Source organism: Hyla sarda, chromosome 5 (genome assembly GCF_029499605.1).
Source record: "Hyla sarda isolate aHylSar1 chromosome 5, aHylSar1.hap1, whole genome shotgun sequence".
Lineage (NCBI taxonomy): Eukaryota > Metazoa > Chordata > Amphibia > Anura > Hylidae > Hyla > Hyla sarda.
In genome coordinates this window covers 128,416,640-128,439,805 of record NC_079193.1, presented here as the reverse complement: position 1 = coordinate 128,439,805, position 23,166 = coordinate 128,416,640, and the positions used below count along the sequence as shown (strand labels likewise).

At 42.2% G+C, this 23,166-nt stretch overlaps 1 protein-coding gene across 3 annotated transcripts in view; it reads right to left on the bottom strand.

Annotated features, from left to right (window-relative positions):
- Positions 1 to 23,166, bottom strand: part of LOC130273446 (receptor activity-modifying protein 3-like) — a 357,217-nt gene that overhangs the window by 243,077 nt on the left and 90,974 nt on the right. The gene's annotated exons all lie outside the window — the stretch shown is intronic.

The window sequence follows — 23,166 nt, the reverse complement described above, 5'->3', positions numbered from 1 at the left end:
ATGTTATAATACTATTATATAAAGTCTGAGAGAGAGAGAGAGAGAGAGAGAGAGAGAGAGAGAGAGAGAGAGAGAGAGAGAGAGAGCCACTGACATGATTTGTACCATATTGTTTGTAAGTTTTAGATATTTTTTAGAATCTTTTACTTTGAGTCTGACAAATTTTTCCTATGTGTCTGGGGGACAATGCTTATTGTTTGGAATATTTAAAGAATTTGGCAGTTTTAGTAAACCTAATTATTATCCCTTGTGGTTTAGTGCCATGGTATGTGAACAGGATTTTACAATGTTTACTCATTTGCTACAATGAAAATGTAAAATGCTACAACAGCCAAAATAAAAATAACCACAACATGTAAATGTGACAGACAGTGACTATTAAAACAACTTTTCCTCCTCTTATTGGTCTCCTACTAAATTTCCCACTTTCACTCTTATGATCCATTAACCATGAATTCAGCTGGAGGTTAACCTGCTTGCCTTAATAGATGAAATAACTAATGTCCTGGCAATCCCCTCACACTCCCACCGTTTTGATCTGGCTTCAGGTGACCCATCTATATAGGATGGAGGAACTCATGTGGACTCTGGAAACCTTTCAGTTAAACGCCAAGTTATCTCGAGTCCATGGTTCAACTTCCGTTTGTCTGCAGATTTAGGTCCTAACACCTTCCTACCCAATAGTGGATAGAAAGAAAATTAGGGGGCACTCCCTTGTGTAGTATATCAATTGGTGTGTACCCTATCACCACACCACAGTGATATACTGACCTTATTGAGTTGTGAGGGTAATAAGCACAACTCTACTATAGACAACAAATTGTAGAATGCTGAAAGAGCTGCTACACTCCAACCATATCGCTCTCCTGACGAGGAGCAGATATTGGTAATACAGAAGATACAAACTTGCAAAAAAGAATGTGGGAGGTGCTGCTCTATACAGAGTCAATTACAACCACAGGCGGAGCACAGGACGACACATAATTTATTAGGTTCAGTTTGGACAACTTGTTTCAGCACTTACTCATGAATTAATAAGGTCCACCAGATTAACCCCAGAGAAGCGTTCAGGTCTAGCCTGGATGCTGGTGTCACGATCCTGCTTGGTAGCTGCAGACCACGGCAGCACTGCTAACAAGCAGGATCGTGACACCAGCACCCAGGCTAGACCTGAATGTGCTGTCCCAACTGAACCTGATAAACTATATGTGTTGTCAGCGCTTCCAAAAACCTTTTTTGCCAGTTTCTTTACTCCTCACCTTTCTACCCAAGAACCCCCCCCCCCCTCCTGTTAATGGTGCTATCTCAGTCTCTAGCCGATACCCCCTTATATATTCTACCCACAGTATTTTCCCAACACCGGTAATTCTTCTATGGTCTGGATCTCAAGGTACCTACGAGGATGCACATCTATTATTTCCTTCTCCACTTGCCTACCCTTACTCTTCTCTCATCTCTCTGCACTTTCTCTCCATCTCTCTTTCCATTTTTTGTTTTGTCTCTCCTTTTTCCATCCCCCTTTCCCTGATGCAGTTCCCTCTTTATCTCCCTGTGTTTTTCCTTCCTTTGTTGATTATGCTTTTTTGCACCCTACAAAAGGTACATCACCCTGTTTGATTCCATTATCCCTGCTGATAGTTCGGTCCATGTTGGCTTTTCACATGTAATGTGACCCCGGCCTTTGATGTTTACTTGTACCTATATGTTTTTGCACTTTTTAGATATGTTTATTACATACCTTGTTTTTTTCCCAAAACTTAAATAAACTCTTACTTTGAAAAAAAAATGTCCAATAACTATCCCTTTAGCTACAACTTACTGCATCCCGAACTTATCAAGACAGGATGTAAGGAATAGATTGTGGAAGATTGTAGTCAGACCACCTGCAATCGGAAACTTATTCCCTATCCTGTGCAATACTTTAATATATTGCTTTTAATATGTTCATTTTAGATTTGCTTTATTAAAAGAAAATTAAAGAGATATTCTAATCTATAAGAAAAACATATCCCTTATCCACAGGGTAGGGGATAAGTGTTTGCTAGCAGGTGGGTCTGACCTCTGGGACCACTTGCAATCTTTCAAAGGAAGCACAAACTCTCCACACTTGGGTATCTCCGGTGCTCCCATAGACAATGAATGCAGCACATGCAGTCTTCCTGAGAATCAAAAGCAGCACATGCATAATGAATGAATTACCTATTTGTGCATATAAAGGTTTAATCTTCACTGTAAAACCTGAAAATGTTAAGGGTGAGTATCAGCTAAATAAACATGTTGGAAGTTATATTTTTGCCAAAATTATGACTGCATTATTTTAGAGTCATGCCAAGAAATATTAACTTTGAGCACCTGAAACCGCTGTAACAAGGCCAAAAGGAGATATATCGGAAACCACAATAAACCACAATATCAGTAACATTATGCCAACTTAAAAGCCAATTGATTTTCTAAGCTCATTATTGGAATACTATTGTGTAAAAGTCATCTCACTCTAGCTTCTCGGCTAGTATCTACCAAGTCATCCTTAAGATGCTAAAAAGTTCACATTGCAACATGAATGTTGATTTGTAAAGTGAATTTACTAAGAGAAAACAAAAAAGGGCTCTGTTTATATTATGCAAAAGATCTCTGATATATTCCTCTAGTATATACATCAGCAATCACCTAAATGTTAACAAAAAAAAGTATACCTGTTTAAAAAAAAATTCTGATCAATACTCTACAACCTCAGTTGGGTCAATGAGCGACTACTGCCTAAGGTCGTAAGAATGGGTTCAGCAGGTGGTCTGCGAGTAGCATTTCTAGCACCAGGGCACACATCCTGGAACCTTTGTTAAGTGCCACTTTCAACTGTATCCTTATCCTCAAAATGCAGATGCAGTTAAAGGGGTATTCCGGGCAAAAACATCTTATCCACTATCCAAAGGATAGAGGATAAGATGTCTGATCGCGGGGGGCCTGCTGCTGGGACCCCCCGCGATCTCCCTGTAGCACCCACATTCTATGTGGGGCTGAGTCTCCAGTTTTGGAAAACCTCCAGGTTTCCGGGACTGGGGACATAATGTCACGCCACGCCCCCTCCATTCATGTCTATGGGAGGGGGCGTGAGGGCCCCTCCATTCATGTCTATAGAATGCGGGTGCTGCAGTAAGATCCTGGGGGGTCCCAGCAGCGGGCCCCCCGCGATCAGACATCTTATCCCCTATCCTTTGGATAGGGGATAAGATGTTTTTGCCCGGAATACCCTTCTGAACTCTGTCATTGTTGAGAGCTGAAATGGAAGAGTGGATCCGCTGTCCTGTGTGGACAATGACTGAACCGTACCAGGGAGCAGAGTCTTCACCAGAGCCCGCTGCAAAGCAGGATGGACTTGCTGCGGCAGGCGGCACCCAGGTTACTACCCCTGGCATGATCCATCCACACAGGTTGCCCAGATGAAACTTGGAACAGATGATAAAGCGTAGTCAGACGATGCACGGATCAGAAGGCAGGCAGTAAGGAAGTGTAGTCGGGTCAAAGGCACAAGGTCAGTAGGCAGGAAGCAAAAAATCAAGGTAAGGTCACAAGCTAGAGATCAGGAACACTAATTAGGTACACACAAAGAACGCTTTCTCTAAAGGCATAAGGCACAAAGTTCCGGCACCATAATAGGGAGGTGCTGGACTAATATAGGGTCCGCCCTGCAGGGAACCAATTAAGCGCGTACTGGCTCTTTAAATCTAGTAACGCCGGCATGCGTGCCCTAAGGAAAGGCGATGCAGAGCAGGAGACAAGCCGGGGACAGTGAGAGGTGAGGAGATGCTTGGCGCATTCTTGGAGCGCATGCGGGCGCGTCCCACATAGCGAGTCCCGGTGTCACCGAATCTAACAGAAGGGGTGCTCTCACAGCCGGACAGAATGGCCGGAGCATTGCCCATAGCAAAGCCCGTGACATGCGTGCGGGTGCGTCCCGTAACGCGAGTCCTGGAGCCACAGATGTTAGGGGAGAGGGGGCACTCATGGCCAGAATAAATGGCCAGAGCGCTGCCCTTAACTGTACCCCCCCTTAGGTCTCCCCCCTCTTTTTGGGTCTAAGAAAATCTTGAACCAGGCTGCAATCAACAATATTTTCATCTGGTTCCCAAGACCTTTCTTCAGGACCAAAGCCCTTCCAATTAACAAGAAAATAATGCTTTCCTCTAACAGTTTTCATGGCGAGGATCTCTTTCACCTCGAAAATGTCCGAAGAACCAGAGACAGGAGTGGGAGCAACGACTTTTTGAGAAAACTGATTAATGACCAGCGGCTTGAGCAGAGACATGGAAAGAATTTGAAATGCGAAGGAAGGAGAACAGACGTAATTTGTAAGAGACTGGATTAATCTTTTGAAGAACCACAAATCGACCCAGGTAACGAGGACCCAACTTGTAACTGGGAATTTTAAAGTATATATACTTGGAGGAGAGCCAAATTGTCACCAGGAGAAAAAGATGGAGGAGGTCTAGTCCTCTAGAGAATTCATTTGGGAGGAAGCGGATAACAAACAAGCGTCGAGTCTTCTGCCAGATGGACACAACATTTCTGATTAGGGTATCTACGGCTGGCACTCTAGAGGAAACTGGTAAGGGAAAAGGAGGACAAGGATGAAGACCGTAGATGACAAAAAAGGGAGAAGTCTTCGTTTACACTTTGATTGTAGGAAAACTCCCCCCAATTGTCCTGCTGTGCAGAAACAAAATTTTGCAAGTAGCCTCCCAGGACCTGAATAACTCTCTCCACTTGCCCATTAGATTGAGGGTGGTAGGTGGAAGAAAAGTCCAGATTAATTTTTAAACGAGAACAAAGGGCACACCATAATTTGGAGACAAATTGCACCCCACGATCCGAGACAATTTGGAAGGAAGACCATGTAGACGAAAAATTTGTTGAAGAAAATGTTTGGCCAACTGTGGAGCAGAAAAAAGTCCGTGCAGAGTTATAAAATGTGCCATCTTGGAAAACTGTTCAATGACCACCCAGATGATGGTATTTTTACAGATATGAGGAAGATCAGTGATGAAATCCATTGCTATGAGTCCAAAGGGGTATCTGGAATAGGCAAGGGCCGTAGGAGTCCAGCAGGTTTCAACCGGGGAGTCTTGTCATGAGCACAGGTGGTACAAGAACTGACGCAGTCTGTGACATCCTGTTTGAGATGCGGCCACCAATAGTGTCGTGAAATTAACTGTAAAGACTTCTCGATCCCAGAGTGACCAGCCAACAGCGAGGAGTATCCCCAACTTAGGACACGACGTCTGAGATGAGAAGGCATGAACGTATTCCCAGGTGGGACTAGAAGGAGGGAGGCTGGAGCCACAGGAATAAGGCACTCAGGAGGAATGATATGACGAGGAGTGACATCCTGATCAACAAAATCTGAGGATCGAGAAAGAGCATCAGCTCTAACATTTTTCTCTGCAGTTGAATCGGGAGAAGAAGAGCGACCATCTTGCTTGACAGGGATTCAGGCGTTGTGCAGATTGTAGATATAAAAGGTTTTTGTGATCAGTAAAAATGCTGACTTCATGTGTAGAGCCCTCTAAAAGATGGCGCCATTCTTCTAAGGCAAGTTTAATGGCGAGGAGTTCCTGATCACCAATAGAATAGTTTCTTTCATCAGGAGAAAACGTCAGAGAAAAACCCACAAGTAATGTTTTTACCTTTAGAGGACCTTTCAGTCAGAACTGCACCAGCTCCTACTGAAGATCTGGCTACCTTCAAAAACAATGGTTTTCCAGGATCAGGTCTTGAGAGAAGAGGTGCAGAAGCGAAGGCAGACTTTAACTGAGAGAAAGCCTCTTCAGCCTCAGGAGACCAATTTCTGCTGTTATTATTCTTTCTGGTAAGGGCTACAATTGGGGCAACTAAGGAAGAAAAATTAGGAATGAATTGACAATAGTAGTTGGCAAACCCCAAAAATCATTGAATAGCCCGAAGACCAGAGGGACGTGGCCAGTCCAAAACGGCAGAAAGCTTAGCAGTATCCATCTGTAGTCCTAGATGGGAGACTATGTAACCCAGAAAAGGAAGACTGGTTCCCTCAAAGAGAAATTTCTCCAGCTTGGCAAATAATCGATTCTCCCGGAGATGCTGCAGGACTTGGCGGACATGAACATGATGAAGATTTAAATTGGCAGAGAAGACCAAAACATCGTCCAGATAAACTACCATGCAGGTATATAAAAGATCACGGAAGAAGTCATTTACACATTCTTGGAAGACTGCAGGGGCATTACAGAGACCGAAAGGCAACAGTCTAGGTACTCAAAATGGCCATCTCGGGTGTTAAATGCTGTTTTCCATTCATCGCCTTCTCGAATGCCAATTAAATTGTATGCTCCTCGTAGATCTAATTTAGTGAATATTTTGACTCTATGTAGATGATCAAAGAGTTCTGAGATCAAGGGTAAATGGTAACAATTTTTGATTGTGATTTTAAGTCCCCGTCCTTTTTTCCAACAAAAAAGAATCCAGCCCCAGCTGGAGAGGAGGATTTCCGGATAAAACCCTTTTGTAGGTTTTCTTGAATATATTTTTCCATTGCTTGTGTCTCAGGTACAGACTGTGGATAAATTCTTCCCCGAGGAGGTGTAGGGCCGAGTTGAAGACCAATGGGACAATCATAAGGGCAATGTGGTGCAAGAGTCTCTGCTTGTTTTTAGCAGAAAACATCAGCAAAGTCAGGATAAGAGGAAGGTATGCTTGACTAAATGAGAGACGATGGAACAGTCTTAGGCAGAATGAGCTCCAGACAGTGACCTTGACAAAAAGTTCCCCAATGAGAAACTTCTCCAGAATTCCAGTCAAATTGAGGAGAATGGCGCTGAAGCCAAGGAAGTCCTAGAAGAAGTTCAGAAGTACAATGTGGAAGCACCAAGAACTGTATCTTCTCCCTGTGCAACACTCCTGCTTGCATGATTAGAGGTTTAGTTCGGTAATGGACTATACCACTTAGGTTTTCTCCGTTAACAGATGATATATACAGGGGCTTATCAAGGAAGGATACTGGAAACGATGCTTATGAACCAGGGTAGCATAAATAAAGTTTCCCGCGGAACCAGAGACCAGGAAGGCAAAGGCAAAGAAAGAAGACTTCGTAGGAGTATGAACTTTAACAGGCAAGATCAAGAGTGGAGAGGTACTATTCACATCCAGGGATGCCTCTTCTATGTTCCCTAGGTGCGAGCGTTTCCCAGACGTTGAGTACGAAGAGTAAACTTTTTAAGGAAGTGTTCAGGACTAGCACAATAAAGGCACAAGTTCTCATTGCATCAACGGGTTCTTTCTTGTGAAGAAATTGTAATGCGGTCCACCTGCATGAGCTCCTCTACAGGAGGAGTTGGAGAAGGTTGAAGAGGACATTGAAAGACGGGGGGCCAAACGGGGATAACGATGTGACCAGAGTGGTTCCCTCTCACAACATAGCTCCTCTTGTTTCTCCAAGAATCGCACGTCAATACGAGTGGCAATATTGATAAGATCAGTCAGGGAGGACGGAAGATCTCGAGCCGCCAAGGCGTCCTTGATCCTACTTGAGAGACGCTATTTAAAAGTAGCACAAAAATGAGTCTCTCTGAAGCTTTGGTTTGTATTCTAAAGTGTTGTATTCTTAAGTGTGAACATCTGAGAAGTTTTATACGCAGAAGTTTAAAAAGTAGGAGTTGTAAGCAGGACCCACTGTAACTGTAAGTATTACACTCCCTTGATACAAGTAGTTTTTCTTAATAGTTAATAACAGCTGTTTGTCACCAAGGATATGGACAGCAGGATTGGAGGTTTTCTTCAGTGCACATTGTGCCACATGTATACATCTCTGGAGCAGCAGCTCCAGGGTGAATACCGCTGTGACAAATGTGAGCATGTTGCCCACCTGGAAGCTCGTATTAGAAATCTAGAGGAGCAAAATGCAACATTGAGGGCGATTAACAATTTTGAAAGGAGCATACTGCTTACAGAGCAAGCAGTTAGTGGGATAGAAATGGAGGTTGGAGAAACTAGCAAGGAGGCCCAAGTAGGGAGTTGGGTTAATGTAGTTAGTTAGAGGGACTGGAAAGGGGGCAAGGAAAAGGAAGGCCACTTTTGCTTCTGATCTCCCAAGTAAAATTGCCAAGTTGGGCGATGATGCGAGCGCATCAGTATCAGAGATGGCAACCCTAGTGGATACTGGTCTCCCTAACAGCCGGGGGAACAGCTCAACTAGTAGTGTGGGGGATGGTAACGCAGGTAGGCCAAGACAGTTAGTTGTGGTAGGGGATTCTATAATCAGGAAGACGGATAGAATAATTTGTCGCCAAGACCACCTCAACCGAATGGTTTGCTGTCTCCCTGATGCCAGGGTCCGGCATGTGGTGGAAAGGGTGGACAAATTACTAGGGGGGGGGGGGCTGGGGATGACCCAGCTGTCGTGGTCCATGTGGGAACCAACGACAGAATACATGGTAGGTGGAGGTCCTTGAAGAATAATTACAAGGAACTAGGTGCCAAGCTGAAGGGAAGGACCTCTAAGGTTGTGTTCTCTGGAATACTTCCTGTGCCATGTGCATCACAGGAAAGACAGCTTGAGCTTATGGAGTTAAATGCATGGCTTAAGTCGTGGTGTAAGGGGGAAGGGTTTGGGATTTTTCATTGGGGTACAAACTCTATTCTACGGATAATTTGCACCTGAATGGAAGAGTGTCCGCTGTGCTGGGGGAGAGAATCCTGGAAGGGGTGGCAGAGTATTTAAACTAGGTGAGTGGGGGGAGGATAATAAAGCAAAGAAAGCAGACAGTGGGATGGATAGGTTAGAGAGGGGTCAGGACATAATGGTGGGTGGAGAGGAGTCCTGTGGGGAGCAGTGGATAAGGAGATCCATCTGTTACAAACAAGCCGTAAAAATAAATGTAGCCCGAAAAATTGTAACCCCAATAATTCAAAAATTCCATTAGCCCCAATAACTCAATAACTACAATAAGCCCCATTAACTCAAAAAATACCATTATCCCCAATAACTTAAGTAGTACAATTAGCCCTTATAACTCAAATAATAACATTAACCCCAATAACTCAGAAAATCCCATTAGTGAGACTATATGTGTAAAACTTAATGTAAAGTGTATGTTCACAAATGCTAGAAGCCTAGCAAATAAAATGGGGGAGCTTGAGGCCTTGATACTGGAGGAACATATTGATATAGTTGGGGTCACTGAGACATGGCTGGACTCCTCGCATGACTGGGCTGTTAATCTGCAGGGGTTTACATTGTTTCGCAAGGACAAAACGAACAGAAAAGGTTGTGGAGTCTGTCCGTATGTTAGAAGTGGTATGAAAGTCAGTATAAACGATGCCCTAGTGTGTGATGATTTTGAGGATGTGGAATCACTGTGGGTAGAATTACAAAAGGAGGGAAAAACTGAAAAAAATGTATTTGGTGTAATCTACAGACCCCCTAATATCACTGAGGAAATAGAAGGTCGGCTGTATAAACAAATAGAGAGGGCTGCCGGGGCAGGTACAGTGGTAATAATGGGAGATTTTAACTATCCAGATATAGATTGGGGTCGGGGGCTGGCTAAAACTACAAAGGGGAGAAAATTCATAAATTTATTGCAGGATAATGTTATGGGCCAGTTTGTGGAGGACCCAACAAGAAGTGATGCCTTGTTGGATCTGATCATTTCCAACAACGGAGAGCTGGTTGGTAATGTAACTGTGCCGGAAAACCTTAGCGACCACAATATAGTTACTTTTGATTTAAAATGTAGAAAACAAAGACAGACGGGGAGGGCAAAAACATATAACTTTAAAAAGGCAAATTTCCCTGGGCTGAGATCTGCACTACAGGACATAGCCTGGGTGGGAGGTGTTCTCAAATACTGATGCAGAAGGTAAATGGGACATCTTTAAATCAACTCTAAATAACTATACAGCTAAATATGTACCAAAGGGGAACAAATATAAACAATTAAAATTAAATCCTACATGGCTGACAAATTATGTTAAAAGAGCAATAAACAACAAAAAAAATGGCTTTTAAAAAATACAAATCTGATGGGTCAGATATAACATTCAAACAGTACAAAAAACTTAATAAAATCTGTAAAAATGTAATAAAAAAAACGGCAAAAATTCAAAATGAGAGACAAGTGGCCAAAGAAAGCAAAACTAATCCTAAATATTTTTTTTAGATATATAAATACAAAAAACCAAGGATAGAGCATGTTGGACCCCTTAATAATGATAATGGGGAGGTTGTCACGGGCGATCAAGAGAAGGCAGAGCTACTGAATGGGTTCTTTAGTTCTCTATATATTAAGGAAGAAGGAGCTGACATTGGACAGGTCAGTGCTGGTAACACATCATGTAATGTACTGAACTGGCTAAATGTAAGCAAATCTCCAGGACTGGATGGACTACACCCAAGAGTTCTTAGAGAGGTAAGTTCAGTAATATCTATACCCCTGTTCATATTTAGAGATTCTCTGGTGTCTGGTATTGTGCCAAGGGACTGGCGCAAGGCGAATGTGGTACCAATCTTCAAAAAGGGCTCTAGGTCTTCCCCAGGGAATTATAGACTGGTAAGTCTAACGTGCATTGTGGGTAAATTGTTTGAAGGACTTATAATACTATTATCCCCTATGTATTCCTGTATGTAATCCCTTATAAGTGATAACCAGCATGGGTTTACTAAGGATAGAAGTTGTCAAACCAATCTAATTTGCTTTTATGAAGATGTGAGTAGAAGCCTTGACAGAGGAATGGCTGTGGATATAGTGTTTCTGGATTTTGCTAAAGCATTTGAAGTATCAAATGCTTTAGCAAAATCCAGAAACACTATATCCACAGCCATTCCTCTGTCAAGGCTTCTACTCACATCTTCATAAAAGCAAATTAGAAGGATAGTAGTCCTTCATAGTCGTCTGACAGGTAAGTTAAGGTCTTTGGGCTTGGAAACTTTAGTTTGTAACTGGATTGAACACTGGCTCATGGATTGTACCCAGAGAGTGATGGTCAATAATTCATACTCTGATTGGTCCCCGGTTATTAGTGGTGTACCCCAAGGTTCTGTACTGGGCCCGCTGTTTAATTTATTTATCAATGACATAGAGGATGGTATTAACAGCTCTGTTTCTATCTTTGCAGATGACACCAAGCTTTGTAGCACAGTACAGTCTATAGAGGATGTGCATAAGTTACAAGATGACTTGGATAGACTAAGTGTCTGGGCATCCACTTGGCAAATGAGGTTTAATGTGGATAAATGTAAAGTTATGCATCTGGGTACTAATAACATGCATGCGTCGTATGTCTTAGGGGAGATTAAACTGAGTCACTGGTAGAGAAGGATCTGGGTGTACTTGTAGATCATGCAGGCAATACCAAGAATCTGAAATTTATTGGAATTGATAAGGTAATTCCTTCACCCAGAGGAGGGGACACTGATCGGCTATTGTTGCATAGGGAGAGCCGTTGGATTCATCAGTTGAACACGGTATCCCCCTCTGGCCTCAATGAGCAATTAAACTTTGCTTGATTTTTATAACCTGGATCCATTCTGGTGACGGTTAGGTAGATAGTGGAGGTTGTAGCGGACCTCCGGAGGTAGTGTCACCACCCCAAGTTAGGGCATCTGTAGTCCCAGGAGGTTCGTGAGCGGGACCGCCCTTTTTAGGGCTGACCATTCCGCCTAGGAGTAGGGCTTATAACTAGAATAGGGTCTTATAGGTCCTTAGGCCCCGCTATCTCCACATTCATCTTCCCCTTAGGGACTCCTTTTTCACCACCCCTCCCTACCACCACTTCAATACATAGGGAGTCATCCCTATAGCCCTTTATCAGTGTCTCCTCCAGATTGATTTTTTTTGTCCCCTCTCCTCTGAGTGTGTCCTATCGAGATTAATCCTGTTCCTCATTTACTGATCAATAGAATATCTCCCCTGAGCAAAAGACTATCACTGATAGAAATATTTTTAGAGAAACTCTTATATAGGGATTCTTATGTGAAAAGATGCAATCTGGATTATTTCATCTGGTTATAATTTGCCACGATAAACAGTGGCCAAGTGTCCTATTTAGTGTAGGGATACGTTGCGATTCTAACCACCTCTTTGCATCTTTATATCAATATTTCTATTGGGAATACATAATTTTTATTCCTTCTTTCTGCTACCTAATTATTTTTCTAATATGTAAAAACCATCATATATACAATGAATAGTTTTTTTTTCTAACACCCTATCCACTTATCCAGAGACCGTGAGTACCCCGCTGAGCGGTTTTCACCCCCCCTATCCCTAGCTTTGCTTCCCCTACAGGTGGATCATTTGGCTGAATGGGATTTCTTTTGCATTTTTTCCTTTTAGGTAATCTGACATGCCCATGGAAGGATGTGAGTAAATGCATAAAATATGGGGAGGATTTTCTTTTCCAGGAACGAGTGCCATGAAGTGCATATACAATATGTGTATCTTTCTCTCTCTCTTTTATAGGTTCCTGTGGTCTCGCGGCTGAAACACATATCCATCTGGATGGGTTTTTTGCTAATATTTAAAAAGGCATGCCTGACATCATGGGCTGTCATCCCCCTTGAATATGCTATCACTGATTAGTATTTTTCATATTTAATACTGAGTTCTTGGGCAGAACATAAGTGAGCGGCTTTTTGCATTTTAGCACCACACTAGTTCGGCCACTACATAAGTTTTACCCCTGATGACGTCACTATATTGTGACAGAAACGCGTTGGGCATCCTTATGTTGAGGTTTATAATTCTTGATACTATTATTCATTGGTGAGGCTGGATTTATAGCCTCCGGATAACCATTTTCCATTAACTATATCCATGGAAGGACTGTTAAAGCCTTCTTTTGAATATATTCGGCCATTTTAGACTTTGGTCTATACACTTGGTTACACTTGTTTTGCCTTTCTTGCCTTATAATTAGTGCAAGACCTGTCTTTTCACCATTTTCTTTGGGAGTTTTGTTCACATTATTATTTTGGTCCTTACTGCTGGACCCATTATTGTAAAAGCAGCTAGTGTTCATTTTCTACTTGTAGATCACAGACTACAGAATAGCATGCAATGTCAGGCTGCTGCTTCCAAGGCCGGCAGGATATGGTCATGTATCAAAAGAGGCATGGACTCAAGGGCCAGAGACATAATACTCCCCCTTTATAAAGCATTGGTACGGCCTCACCTGGAATATGCTGTTCAGTTTTTGTCGCCTGTCCATAAAAGGGACACTGTGGAGCTGGAAAGGGTGCAGAGACGTGCGACTAAACTAATATGGGGCATGGAACATTTTAGCTAAGAGGAACGATTAAAGGAGTTACAATTGTCTAGTCTTGAGAAGAGACGTTTAAGGGGGGATATGATAAAAGTATATAAATGGCCCATACAAAAAATATGGAGAAAAACTGTTCCAGGTTAAACCCCCCCCCCCCCCAAAGGACGAGGGGGCACTCCCTCCATCTGGAGAAGAAAAGGTTCAGTCTAAAGAGGCGACACACCTTCTTTACCATAAGAACTGTGAATTTATGGAACAGTCTACCTCAGGAACTGGTCACAGCAGGAACAATTAATAGCTTTAAAACAGGGTTAGATACATTCCTGGAACAAAATAACATTAATGCTTATGCAGAATTATAAAACAACATCCCTTCCCCTTATCCCCTTACACCCTTCCCTTCAATTCCCTGGTTGAACTTTATGGACATATGTCTTTTTTCAACCATACTAACTATGTAACTATGTAACAAAGCCTCATTGTTCCAGGCCAGTTTAGAGGCCAAGATGCGGAAGTGTAATGTGTATTCTACCACGGAAGAGTCTCCTGGACAGAGATTCAGTAAAGCAGTCTCAGCTGAAGAAGCCCAGGCTGGTTCCTCAGTTACATTTCGAAATTCAGCAAGGAAAGTCCGGAGATTAGAGGACAACGGGTCATTGCGGTCCCACAGCGGGGTAGCCCAGGCCAAAGCTTTCCCAGAAAGAAGGCTGATAAATAAATGCCACTTTGGCATGCTCTGTAGGAAACTGGTCCACTTGAAGTTCAAGGTGCATGGAACACTGGGTTACGAAGCCCCTGCACAACTTCAGATCACCATCATATTTAGTAGGTAGACAGAAAAATTTTGGAGCCAGCAGAAGCAACAGGAGCAGGAGTCGTGGAAGGTTCTGCCTGTGGTGGTTGAGGCTGTTGTGTAGCTAGGAGTTGCTGCACCAGAGCAGAAAGCTGAAACATCTGCTGTGCTTGTTCTATCTGTGCAGAATGTTGTGCCACAATAGTAGAGAGGTTAGCAAAACTTGGCAGGGGAACCTAGGCTGGATCCATGGCCAGATCTTACTGTAACGGTATTACCGTAAATGGCGTAGTGCATCCGCTGTCCTGTATAAAGATTCATATTTTAAAAAGTAAGCATTTACTTACATCAATGAGGCGAAATCCCAGAGGACTGGATCATTTCTTCAGTCAAACATGTATTTGATTATTACTCTTCCTCAATTAATAAGTAAAATATTTACTAGATGTTACCTTTGGCTACTTAGAATCAGTATGTCAGCAAATGGCAAAACTCATAACCAATTTATTGTCCCATCTTTCTAATAGAGCACATTAGTTTCAGATTTAGAGTTTACACTCTACAGGCTCCCTGTGACAAGCAGATGTGGCCAATGGTCCCACGATGTTGATGCAACATAATACTGCCAGATGTGTGCATTGTTTTGCCCACATGTGGTAGTCACAATTAAGAGCATATCTTGTGATATGGGCTGTGCCTTTCAAGTGGAAAGAAAGCTAGTGGGCCCAATACAACCCCATTGGAACCCCATTAAGAGCTTCAATGGCCTGGTAAAAGTTGTAATGCTCCACTTGTCACACTCTAGCTATCCAAAATGCTTTGATCGTCATTTTCTCCATGTCAGGTATCAAGGTAAATGGGGTTGACAATGCTTTTCTACAATTCCTTCCTTTTCTCCCTCACAAATTACTTTTGCAACCCTATGAAATAAAGCATCTGCCTTCACATTCTTTGTACCTGGTCTATCAGTGATTGAAAAATCAAACATGGTAAAGAATAACACTCAAAGAGCCTGTCAAGGGTTAAGACGATTCAAGAAAATTAAGATTTTTGTGATCGGTAATCACTGTAGTATTTTACTGAGCTACTTCCAGAAAATGGCACCATTCCTCAAATGACCACTTAGTGGAAAGGGGCTTTTGATTACTGATGCCATAAAGTTTTTTAGTATTAGATTTTTTTTTTTATAAAAATAGGAACAGGGGCGAAGATGGGTGAAGGATGCTGACAGATCTGCTCCTACCTCCTCTTCCAAGGAATCTACCCCAACCACAAAGGGTTTAGTTTGATCTGGTTGAGTCATGATAAGTGTTTCAAATGCTGCAACTGTCCTGGGTTGCCAATGTACCAAATCAGATCTTTTATTTGGAGAGTTTAGTAGGAGGCTTGGCAATAAGAAGTTATCATAAACTTCCTGTAGTAATTGGTGAACCTTCAGAACCACTGCAATGCTTTCAAGGAGGAAGGTCAAACCAATTCGCATATTGCTTGGTTCTTGGCCATATCCATGTGGAAGGAGTGAGGGCTTATAATATAACCGAAGAACAGTACTTCCTGATCCCTAAAAACACATTTCTTAAGCTTAAATACAATGGTTCTCTCTAAGAGCTGCAGCACCAAACTGACATGTTGAATATTGGAATTCCAAGCCTGAGCGAAGATTAAAATATTGTCTAAAAAACACCACATTTGCCAGAAAGGTAATAAAACCGCATTTGCCAAATTTGGAGGACGGCAGAGGCATTACTGAGTCCAAAAGGCACCACCAAATACTTAAAATGTCCCTCTGGGGTACTAAATTGCAGTCTTCCACTCTTCTGCCTTTTTGATTCGGATTAGGCTTTATCCTTCCTAAGATCAAACCCGGAGAACCATTTGGCCCCAAAGCTTTATTAAACTTTAATAAACTATAGTTTTCCGGCACTGGACACTTAGGACAGGCCTTCAGGAAATGTCCTCCGTCCCCGCAGTAAAGAAAAAGCCCTTTGTTCCTTCACCATTTTCTTCCCTCTTGATGAGAAAGAATGGACCCCAATTGCATAAGCTCTTCATCAGAGGTAGCAGCGACCACAGTAGAAAAGAGAGGTTTATACCCAAGCCAAAATTGACACCATAATGCTATTTAAAGAACTCTGTACAGCATTCCTCTACTGGTCTACATCCGTATGAGTACTAGTACATAGGCAACACAAGCAGGCTCATCATTTAACAGCTCCAAACCCAAAAGAAAACTGTCATCAGGAGGTAAGGAAAAGGACCATTCCTGAGGAGGGCCTTGCAGCAAAGAAGTTACTATGCTCACTTGTTGGGCCTCCAAACCTGAAGATAACCGCATTAAGTGGAAATGCAACTTGAAGCTTTCCATAAAGGTGACAAAATATTTTCTATCCCCAGAAAATCAGTTAGGAAGTCTTACAGGAGGTTCAGGTGGAGTAATTACTAGTTTCACCGGGGCTCGGACTTGGGTGGTCTCTTGCTGATTAACCTGTTAAGGACCCATGTCGTACCGGTACGTCATGGAACCCTGGTAGTTAAGGACCCATGACGTACATGTACACCCATGGGAATTTCGATCAGGAGGCACCCTGCGCAAATTCCCAGGGGTGTCATCAGACCCCCCATGTCGGCAATCGCCGCAAATGGCTAGTGAATTTACACCGACAACTTGCGCAAATACGGGTCATACAGGTCTATGGTGACCAGGAAAATAAGGGGGATCAGGATTGTCCAAGACACTCATGATCCCCCTGAAGGGATAGGAGTGAGGTGGCACCCCTGCTATCCCTGCTATGGGTCATCTAGAAGCGACGACCAATAGCAGATCGGGGGCAGGGGGGTTCTGCAGAATGGGGAAACTGAGGAGGACCGGTGCCAAAGTCTACTTAACCATTGGCGGCGATCGACAGCGGTGATCGGCGGCAGTAGAGGACGGCGATGCGGCTCCCTAGATCCTACTGAAGCTGGTGAGTTGCCTAGCAACATCTGGAGGGCTACAGTTTGAGACCACTATACAGTGGTCTCTAAACTGTAGCCCTCCAGATATTGCAAAACTACAACTCCCAGCATGCCCAGACAGCTGTCTTGGCATGCTGGGAGTTGTAGTTGTGTACCTCCAGCTGTTGCATACCTACATCTCCCAGCATGCCCTTCGGCAATCAGTACATGCTGATGTAGTTTTGCAACAGCTGGAGACACACTGGTTGGAAAATACTGAGTTAGGTAACAGAACCTAACTGAAGGTTTTCCAACCAGTGTGCCTCCAGCTGTTGCAAAAGTACAACTTCCAGCATGCACGGTCTGTCAGTACTCTGGGAGTTGTAGTTCTGAAACAACTGGAGGATTGCCCGCCATGTGAATGTACAGGGTACATTCACATGGGCAGGTTTACAGTGAGTTTTCTGCTTCAAGTTTGAGCTGTGGCAAATTTTTCGCCGCAGCGCAAGCTCCTAGCGGGAAACTCACTGTAAACCCGCCAGTGTGAATGTACCCTAAAAACACTACACTATCACATAATAAAAGGGTAAAACACTACATATACACCCTTAAACTGTCCCCCCAATAAAAATGAAAAAGGTATCGTACAGTAGTGTTTCCAAAACGGAGCCTCCAACTGTTGCAAAACAACAACTCCCAGCATTTCCGGACAGCCACTGACTGTCCAGGCATGCTGGGAGTTTAGCAACAGCTGGAGGCACCCTGTTTGGGAATCACTGGCGTAGCATACCCCTATGCAATCCCTAATTTAGTTGTCCAATGCGAATGGTGCTCTCTCACTTTGGAGCCCTGTCGTATTTCAAGGAAACAGTTTAGGGCCACATATGGGGTATTTCCGTACTCGGGAGAAATTGCACTACAAATTTTGGGGGGCTTTTTCTCCCTTCACCCCTCATGAAAAGGAAAAGTTGAGGGCTACACCAGCATGCTCGTGTAAAAATGTTTTAAAAATTTTACACTAACATGCTGGTGTTGCCCCATACTTTTTATTTTCACAAGCGGTAAAAGGGAAAAAAAAGACGCTCAAAATTTGTAGCGCAATTTCTCGTGAGTACAGAAATACCCCATATGAGGGCGTAAAATGCTCTGCGGATGCAAAACAAGGCATAGGAGTGAGAGCGCACTATGTACATTTGAGGCCTAAATTGGTGATTTGCACAGGGGTGGCTTATTTTACAACGGTTCTGACATAAATGCAAAAAAATTAATACCAACATGTGACCCCATTTTGGAAACTACACCCCTCACAGAATGTAACAAGGGGTATAGTGAGCCTTAACAACCCACAGGTGTTTGACAATTTTTTAAAAAAATTGGATGCAAAAATAAAAAAAATTAAAAAAAATGTCACTAAAATGCTGGTGTTACCCAAAATTTTTCTTTTTCACAAGGGAAAATAGGAAAAAAAGCCCCCAAAATTTGTAACCCCATTTGTTCTGAGTAAGAACATTCCCCATATTTGGATGTAAAGTGCTCTGCGGGTGAACTACAATGCTCAGAAGAGAGAGCAACATTGGGCTTTTGAAGAGAAAATTTGTCCGGAATTGGAGGCCACGTGTGTTTACAAAGCCCCCATAGTGCCAATGGACCCCTTCCACATGTGACCCCATTTTGGAAACTACACCCCTCATGTAATTTAATAAGGGATACAGTGAGCATTTACGCTCCACATGTGTCTGACAGATTTTGTGGAACAGTGGTCCGTGAAAATGAAAAATGTAATTTTTCATTTGCACAGCCCACTACTCCAAGGATCTGTTAAATGCCAGTGGGGTGTAAATACTCACTGCACCCCTTATTAAATTCTGTGAGGGGTGCAGTTCCCAAAATGGGGTCACATGTGGGGGGGGGGTTACTATTCTGGCACCACGTGGGGCTTTGTTAACGCACATAGCCCCTGACTTCCATTCCAAACAAATTCACTCCCCAAAAGTTCAATCGCGCTCCTTCTCTTCTGAGCATTGTAGTTCGCCTGCAGAGCACATACATGGGGTATTTCCATACTCAGAAGAAATTGGGTTACAAATTTTGGGGGTAATTTTCTCCTATTACCCCTTGTAAAAATGTAAAATTAGGGGGAAAAACAGCATTTTAGTAAAAAAAATGTTTTTGTGGGGTATTTCTAATAAGATGGCCCTTCAAATCCACTTCAAAACTGAAATGGTCCCTGAAAAATTCAGATTTTGAAAATTGAGAAAAACTGGAAAATTGCTGCTGAAATTTGAAGCCCTCTGATGTCTTCCAAAAGTAAAAAAACATGTCAACTTTATGATGCCAACATAAAGTAGACATATTGTATATGTGAATCAATATATAATTTGCTATGTCCATTTTCCTTACAAGCCGAGAGCTTCAAAGTTAGAAAATGCAATATTTTCAATTTTTTCATCAAATTTGGGAATTTTTCACCAAGAAATGATGCAAGTATTGACGATAATTTACCACAAACATAAAGTAGAATATGTCACGAAAAAACAATCTCGGAATCAGAATGAAAGGTAAAAGCATCCCAGAGTGATGCTTAAAGTGACAGTGGTGCAAAATATGGCCGGGTCCTACAATGAAATTGGCTGGGTCCTTAAGGGGTTAACCTTCAGCTAGTTCCTGGACTGAGTGAGGTTCTGCATCTGTTCCGCTAGAGCCCTATTGGAATCCATAACTAGAACTCAGTGAAGCAGCAAATGGTCAGCTCGTGATTATGTTATGTTGGACAGGCATACGAGCATCTCTGAACTCACCTACAGCCACTTTTCCTGCCTACTTGAATATCCACCCTAAGCAACAGATACTCAACTGTATGGTGATCCCTACTCTGAGTAAGTTCAGAGCTTTAGAATGGTCAGACACACCAAATCAGCAACCATCGAAAAGGTCAGAGACTAAGTCAGCAAACACAGGGTTAACAAGAGAAAAGTCAAGGTTCAAATAACAAGAGGTTATGCACCATTTGCAGAACTCTACTAGTCAAGTACACTAGTCAGACAGGCCAAGATCAGAGCCATGAATATCTGAAAAAATATAAAAACGAGGCAGAGCTCCTCATAGGGCAGTAGCGCCTGAAACAGTGTGGTATTACAAAAAGGCTGTAGGTCCCCAGAGGGTTCCCACAATATGCTCACCTGGGTCAGTTGTGTATTAGACACAACGGCAATATAGGCATGGAAATAGTGGTGCAGCTATCCTGGAGTTGGCTGTGAATGAAGTGATAAGTGTATCTAAGAAGTGTAGAAAAAGCCAGGTCCACAGCGCAATCCACCAGTCAGAGGCGTAGGAGAAAGGAGTAGGAGAAACAAGAACTTTATTTGCCAAACATAATGCGTTTTGAGGCGGCAAAGCCTCTTCATCAGACGTGCAGGCATAGCAATACATAAAAATTTGCCCTTTTAAAATAGAAAATTTGCGCCATTATAGTTGGCTCAGCCCCCTGGGTGTGTCCAGTGATGCATGTAAATACACATAGAACAGTAACAGGTTATCCTGTGAACAGAAAGTTAAAATACATAATTTCAAGAATACACATAATTGCTGAATCATAGAGCATGAATGGGTAGAGAAAATGTAGTGTTTAGATATAAATTAGGGATCCACAACATATGCCTGTAGTCAACGAATCGCGTAGGTGAAAGCCAGCAAGCGCCAGAGTCCGGAGAGTGAAGGGAGTTAGTGCGCATGCGCTAACTCCCGGAGATACTAATGATGGCTAATCTCGCTCTGCTGGTATCACTGTTTTGTAAGTGAAGGCGTGCTGGCAGAAAAGTGAGATTTGGCTGCATAACACAGTCTGGATGTGTTGCCACTGATAAGAGCAGTGTAATTATAGAAAAAATACCAGGGGACAGATAAGAAAATAATAAGTATACATACATATAAGAAGAATATTGACCAATCGGGAACCTCTAAAATATAACTTTTATTTTACTTCAAAAAATAAAAAGGTGAAAAAGTATCAAAATATTAAGATTGTTGCGCCAGCAATTCACAAAAATTGTCTAGAGCCGTACTCAAAAAAGTCCATTAGACCACATATTCCTCTGCATAAATCCATAAGGAATACCACAGTTCTCTTATTTGCTGTAATCGTGTGTGGGATAGTGGATGTATTATTATCAATCCCTATACACACTAGTTTGTATATATAGCTGTGATAGTGAGTATGGACTGGGTAAGCTCCTATTCCACTTGATATAGATTAGACACGGATTAATGTGGACAAAACTTAATTTCCATCCTAGGCAATAAAGTCCATATATTTCATGTACTTGTGTAGAGGTAAATTTATGGATCTTCGGTGACCACAGCAATATAGATGTACATGCAGTGAGTTTTTAGACATATTCCATTTCCATTTTATTGCAGATTAGTATTATTCAAATGTATATGCGCAGTGGTCAGCGATATACAATATCAATCCAAACATATTTCACATTCTCCAATATGCACCATTAAGTATATGTTTAATATTTATGGTACTTATCTTCATATATGAATATATACTATTGCAGAGACTTCTAATTCTTTTATTCAGTCACAATGTATGGTTCACACCAATCCAAGACATTTAGTCTACTGACATCCATCTACTGCAATAAATGTCTATTACTCATGTTTATAGGCATAGTTCATACCACACATTCTTGTAACCATCATCAGTGCGTTTTTTTGTGCTTTAAACTTAATCCATTGATAAAGACATAATTCACATTACACAACTATTGTACCGTTATTGGTGCGTTTTCTGGAATCTATTTAGACTTCCATTCACATTAGTCTTGCCCAGGACCAATTATATTAAGGTCAGCCACATTATCTTCAAGCATTGTCAGTGTCTATATCACAGACGCACAGTATCACTTGTGGACTTAGGATTTGATGCATGTAATAATCATCACACCAATACTATCATTTCTACAGTAGTCAATACTTTATATGCTGTGGTCACACTTAGCTTTTTTTGTTCCCCAGTGCGATAGTCTGCGGCTTGTCTTGTATATTGATCTTGTAGCGGCTCCAACACTTTGAAGCTGAAAGAAACGCATTGGACTCTTTGACTTTTTAAATAGTCATGGACCCATTATTGATCTCCATAGATTATATAGCAGTGCTACTGCACTGTGCGTGCAGCACTGATGACGGCCGTATTTTTCAGGGTTCTGGCTCTTCTGTAGGTTAACCTTGGTTTTATGGGTATTTGGTCTTTCAATACATCATCTTGAAGAAGGATATTCCAATGTTGGTTGAGGATACTCCGAATAGTATTAGGTGAGTCGGAGTACGTAGTGATAAGGTTGTAATTCAATGTAACAGTTTCATTAGGTAATGTGTTGCTATTGTTCTGTTTCAGATTGTCATGTGTGTATTGGCCTGTGTTCACACACAGCTATTGGTTTTGTTGTGTGTGAACAGTTTTGTTCCCTGGTCAGGGAATAGTTAATAGCCTTTTTCTTGCTAGCCAATAGCTCCTTGGGGGGTCTCTATTTATAGTCAGCTTAGCCTAGCCTCAGCGCTGGTGATACGTCATTATATCCTGACTCTACTATCTCTGTCTTAGCCTGCACTTTTCAGGTTTTAGCCATGGTTAGTTGGCATGCTTATAGTAGATTTTAATCTGTGATTGTATAGTCGGTTTTAGGATTTATACATCTTTTCTGCGATTTATCTGTTCACACTGTGTTTTCTCTTGTATTTTTTGAAGTTCTGTGTTTTATATTCCTGTTTTCCTACTGGGCCAGCATTCTGAACACACTGGAGCGTGCCGCTGGCCAGTAGTCTTTTGGATTTATTATTAATGGTTACTTCGTTAGTGGACTGGAGTGTCCAGTGTGTGTGTCCAGTGTGAACAGTGTCCTATGTTGCATCCTTGTTACCGCTCCATGGGGACTCCTTGTCTACTGGAGGTGTTCGGAGGGATTGCGATAATTACTGTTTAGCGATAGATCCCATTTACCTGTCCGTGGAGACTCAGAGGGTATTGTTATTTCTGTGTCTACTGGAAGTTTTTCTAGGGGATTAAGCTTTTCCTGTTTTGTTCTGGAATATGTTCAGTTTTATTCGCTTTCCTGTCTGGTGTTTTGAACTCTATATATTTATTA